This window comes from Ornithorhynchus anatinus, chromosome X1 (assembly GCF_004115215.2).
Source record: "Ornithorhynchus anatinus isolate Pmale09 chromosome X1, mOrnAna1.pri.v4, whole genome shotgun sequence".
Classification (NCBI taxonomy): Eukaryota; Metazoa; Chordata; class Mammalia; order Monotremata; family Ornithorhynchidae; genus Ornithorhynchus; species Ornithorhynchus anatinus.
In genome coordinates this window covers 89,800,692-89,806,691 of record NC_041749.1, presented here as the reverse complement: position 1 = coordinate 89,806,691, position 6,000 = coordinate 89,800,692, and positions in this window count along the sequence as shown.

Below are 6,000 nucleotides of genomic sequence, written 5' to 3'. Positions count from 1 at the left end.
GGGCACTAACATGACACAGTAACCTGCCGATGATTTTACTATAACATGCCTTCATCATGTTTACTTAGGTCTGAGGTCGGGCAAGTGTGCCATCCAATCTCGTGTCATGCTATATGAGCTCAACATGCCTATCCAGTGTTTGTTGAGGGATGGGATTTTCAGGTTGGCCCCTGGCGTGATTGGTTCCAATCTGACTTTCCTTATGCTACTCTCATCTCTCTCTCTCTCTCTCTTTCGCTCTCTCTCTCTCTCTCTCTCTCTCTCTCTCACACACACACACACACACACACACACAGGAAGAGTCTATCAGAGTCTAAGAGACATTGTGTGAGCCAGTCTCCTCTGGGCCCTCAATCTCTATAAGCCTGTGTCTTTTTTCCCAGGGTTTTCCGCTGAATACCAGGCTAGTGAATTCCCAGGGAAGTCTCAGTGTTAGAATCCTGTCCTGTCAGGAGTGGGGAACCATTCAGTGTTCAACTAGATTTATGCCTCATTCAATGTTCAACTAGATTTCCTTGGCCTTGCTTGGCTCAGGAAGGACCCTGTGAAAAGGTCTGTGAACATTTGGGTTGGAAGGAGGATTCCTAAGTCTCAGTGACCCCTTGTACATGTGGTTTCCTTAGTTCCCACCTTATTATGTGCAATTAACATTTAATTTTATTTTCCCAGATGACTGGGGAGACTTTGGCCGTGTGGCAGAAAAACATAAGCTCAGAGCTCCTTGGAGACAATGCATGATTATCTTTCAGAAAATAGCCAGGGAACACAAATGTGGTGTGAGCGCGCCTGCGCGCGCGCACACACACACACACACACACACACACACACCACAAGTACCTGATGTGCAGAAACCAGTGTTCTTACATGAACATCTGTACCGTCAATACCTACAATTATCTTCAAAAGAAATTCACATTTGAGCACAGCAGGGGCTAAAAAATGGGATTCAAATGGGGCCAATCGGTCCCAGGCCCCAGGAGAATGGGGTGCAACTTGCCAGATCTAGGGAGGCAGGACCGGGCTTGAAGACCCAGCAGGTGTTCACTTACTTCTGGATGTTTCATTACATTATATATACACAGTGACACATTAATGTCTCAGTCACCATGCTTGCTAAGGGCCAAGGACTCCTCTGCGTCCAAGAAAGTCTGAAACCGGGACAAGGTGCGGTGAGAGAACCCACTGTGACCCAATCACAGCCTGGCCTGATTCCAGTCCAGTTGAGGCCTTAAGTCCAATCCAGAACCCCCACAGAGGCCTAGTTCATGTATATTATAGAGCTGTATTTTCATTATATAGATCATAGATCTGCATTATCGCTATTATTATTAATAACACTAAGTGTTTACACTGCACTGAGAAATGGAAAAGGGTGTAGGCATGCTGATTTAGAACACAGTCTCCAGTCCATAGAGGACTCCCAATATAAAAGGAAGGATGGAAAGGGGAAGCAGGGCAAGGAGGAGGACAGGCTCACGGGGAAAATAAATAACAAGGAAAATTCAGGAAATACGTCCCCAAATAGGACAGCCGTCCACACATCATTGCTGGGAGGATAGGAATAGTCCCCGGGTTCCTCACCACCCCAAGCAGGGCAGTCCTTGGTCTAGAACCCCACACCCATCCCCACAATCTGCTCTCCTGGAAAGGTCGGTGTTCCCCCAGTATAAAAAGAGAGGGAGGGAGTCAACAGGCAGTTTCCCCCATGGACCCCTGAGCCCTGATGGAGGAGGATCTCCAAGCCACAAACCCCTCTCACTTCCCCCTAAATAAATAATCACCTGCTAAATCACACCACAACTTGTAAACTTCAAAAAATGATGCCGGAGGTAGGGCGGGCTACATATCTAATATGATATATTATAACATGATGTAGAACTATCTAAACAATGGAACGATGATGGGACTGGAATTGGGCTGAAACAAAAGAGGAAAACAAAAATGTGTCTGTTACTCTTCCAAATACCCATACAGCACCTGAGTTTGCTTGGGTTGGGAGTTTACAGGAAGTTCCTTCAGGTCACCAAACCTGCTGAGTTAGTCCCCCAACGGCCTCATCGCCAGTGGGGTTTGTTTTTCTCCTCCGGGTCGAGCTGGGAGGAGGGGGTTGGTGGCAGCCGTTCAGGCTTGTTAGGGTTGGGGGAGTTGTTGTTGAAACAAGGTTGGTTTGTTTAAAGGACACGACGCAAGTGAGTACCTCTGGTCCTGCTCCCAGGGGGCTCCCAGGGAAAAGGAAATGAACACTCTGTGTGTCCTCCATGGCTCAGAGAGAGAGAGAGAGAGAGAGAGAGCTGGCCTAACCCACCCTGCAGGATATTAGGGAAGATGAGGAAAATCAGTGGCAGAGAGGCATTCCCTCTGCTCTCCTGGGATTATTTTCGTCTCATTCTCTTCTAGAGGTAGCCTGGAAGCAACATTTCTGATTTTTTTTGTTGTTTTTTGGCTGCTTCAGGGAGCTCCACCTGCCCACAAGGCCCCAGAGAGGATGACAAGTGGGGCTTTTCTTCCTTCCAGGACTTCCCTTTATTTCAGAGCCTAGGAGGTGCCATTTCTGACTAGACCTACATCTTGCTAGCGGCCGAACTGAGTCTCTACGGGGCGAAACAGCTGGAAGCCGCCTCATGTGCGGCTCTCCTTCGAGCGTCTCCGCTCATGGACAGAAGGTGGAGCTCTACACCTGCAAATCACCCTCGGTCCCAATTAGACGTTCAATATCACTAAAAATCATTCTTGCTGATAGAGATAAATGGGCAATACACTATCTATGCAACAATAGTTTTAAAAAAAACAATTGAACTTTTCATCAGTTGCTAATCACGTTATTTTATTGCTTTGGTTTGCATTTTCTTGGGAATCAAACTCTCCTAGGGGCCCTTGTCTTTTGTGGCATATGAAAGGGCATAAAAAAATGAATGTACATGGATTCTAAATATTTCAGGTTGTATGACTTTGTGTTTGACCTTACGAGAAGATGAGCTAATCCTGCAATATAATAGACTTTCATAGAGATATGGAAAATGGCTGCTTTTTTATCTGGGTTGCCATGGAAACCATCAGAGAGCGGGCCTCGCGGAGATGCATTGGAGGTTATTAAATGTGTGCTTGTGTATATTGGAAAAATACAGCTTTTGTCATCCTGTGTCACTCACGGGTCTTTAATACGTAATGTTTAGGTTATTAATAAACTAACACGGACCCATTTTTTACCGAGAACAACTGTGAATGTGGAGGGTGGGGTGGGGGGAGGTGGAGGGGGAAGGTATCGGTACAAGTTGAACGTGTTGCCCAACTCCGAGCCATTCCAGGAGAGAAGGCCGGGGCGGTGCCGGCCGCCCCTGCTCCTTCCGAAGTTGGCTTTCCCCTCCCGGGAGTCCCCCGGCGCGGATGGGCGGGGGGCCAGGGGTCGGGACTCTCCGCAACGCGGGGGTCTCCAACCTGAGGCCGGCAAGGCGGGGAACCGGGGGGGGGGGGGGGGGCGCAAGCAAGCGGCTCGTAGACCTGGGGGAATTTGGATGTCAGTGGCGAAGGATGGGGGAGCCCGAGCCGACGGGTTTGAGCCCTACTCGGCTTGCAGGGGCAACATTTGAACTTTTCGGCCGGGAAGGGGAAGGCGGAGGTCGTTGGGGAGCAGGGGGAGGCCTGCGAGGAGAGGGAGGGTGTGGAAGCCAGAGAGCCAGAGGCGTAGGATGGGAGAGGTGTGGATTGGTGTCTCGGGCAGGGAACTGACCGAAAAGGGGTGTTGGGACAGAGATAAGTCTCTTCTCTCCCCGCCTCCCAATCCTTAGTAAGTGGCTCCCGAGGCCCCCCAACTGGCTCGCGTTTCCGCAGAAACGAACGGGGCCGATTGTCTCCCCGACCCCGGGGGTAGCATGGGGCCCGGGGTGGGGGAAGCGCAGGTGGAGCCAATGGGCCTGGGCCTCCGTCGAGTCCTCTGGTCCCCCTGTTCCTAACCTGGAGCCTCAGCCGTCCCCCTCCCGCTCCCCCCCCACAACGAACCCCGGACCCCTCCTCCCCTCCACCTCCCGCAACCCAGGCCCCGACGAGGCTCTAGCCCTCCCTCCCAAGTCCGGCTCCGGGCCGGGACCCCGCAGCCGCATCGCCTCCAGGCTGGGAGGGCGGTGGGGGGGGGGGGGGGGGGCAGGCTCGACCTCCCTGCACCGAGGGAGGGCCGGGAGCCTTAATCCTAGAAGGCGCCGGGCTGGAGGCTGCTTTCTGGACAGTCGGGCGGGTCCACCCGGGCTGGGGAGCCGTGGGGCTGAGCCGGCTTGGATCAGCTTGCCTCTCGAGCGGGCCCAGGGGAGATTGTCTCTACCTCCCCGCGGGTCCCCCGGGCAGAGAGCTTGGTCGGACTGGGGAAGAAAGGGCTCTGCGTATGTATCTGTCGGTGCCGAGACTTTGAGGGAGAGAGTGCGAGAGCCAGTAAGGAACGTCCGGAGTTTGAGTTGCCGCGTGTAGACGCGCCTGCCGAGCCGCCGCGGGATCAGGATCCTTCGGAAAGAGTGATCTGTGCCCTATCTATATCTAGAACTCCCGCCCCCTCCATCTCCCCACTCGCATGGGTACCCACCGATCGCGCCCGAAATGTACCCTGGACCTCCCTACAGATATCTGTAAATCGCATTCCTTGCCCTCCTGTCCGTCCCTGTTCCCCCACCTTACGCCTCCTCTGTCTCTCGCACTCACTTATCCCTCGTGTATATATGATACAGAAGGTGCGTTTGTGTGATACAAGGAGGGGAGAAATGGCACAGGACGAGTGCGACGCCCTCTCCCTCCCCTCCTGTATCTCTCACCCACGCGATCCTCTCCTATATCTACATATATACATTCTCACATTTGTGTAACTCACACCTCTTGGGTCCCACACTCTCGCAACACTTCACCCTCCTGAATCCCACATCCCTCTTGGGTCACACTCATACCCTCCTGAGTTACACCGTCTTTTCTCTACCAGACACATAAGGGTAAATTTGCCACCTATGTCATTCCGCATGCAAACGAACGGGTCTTATTCCCATACCACGGCACCCTAGGTTCTATAAAACTCAAATACACACACACTGCCTAGATCAGGATCTCTACCACATGGTTGCACAAACATGTTTTCAGATCCACACATAGGGTCCCCCAAAATATACAACATATGTATTCTTATACCCTAACATATACGAGCATATATATGTGTAGATATATATGTACATATATATCTACACATGCATACATACATCTGTATATAGTCTCTGTAGAAAGTACCCCTGGTGCTCGTACATATATTTATACCCAGGGCACACGAGCTTGCATGCTAAGTTAAGCGAGAAATACATAGATTTTGCCTATCTGCCGATCAGACGCAGGGATCTGCTCTGGTAAATGATGCATTAGATGCAGTGGACGTATTTGTTGTGTGAGTTTTGAAAGGGTTCTGATAATCTGGAAGCCAGAGATAAGGAACACCATTTATTCAGCAGCACTTTGGAAACAATTTCCAACCCTGTTCAACCCCATTCTCCTGCAGCCTCCAGGAGCTCGACAGATAACGATTGGGCTATTCATTATCTTCACAAGGAACAAAGATTAGCCAGCAGAGATGAAAAATTACCCCTGGATAGTAATAATAAGGAGAACCTCTGGAGTTGCTGAGCCTATATTCCCCCTTCTCTCCCTCTTTCTCTCTCTCTTTTTGTTAAATCAATATTGAAAGTGTGCGGTGGATTTTCATCCGTCCCATCCACTGTCTATCATATTTTTCAATATACAGAATATGGTTGTTAAAGAAAGGGAGAGGCGTGTGCCGCTGTCTTTCCTCTCTCTCAGAATTTCAAACGACATATTTAGTAGGACACCTCCATGAGGCATCCACTGTTTTAAAAACACCATCATCCCACCACTAGCATCAGCCTAAACGCAGACTTTTAAAGTAAAAAAAATCATAATAATATATCCTCTGGTGGGATTGGAGGGGTGGAAGACATCAAAGGCACCCAGCGCTGGATGAATTTC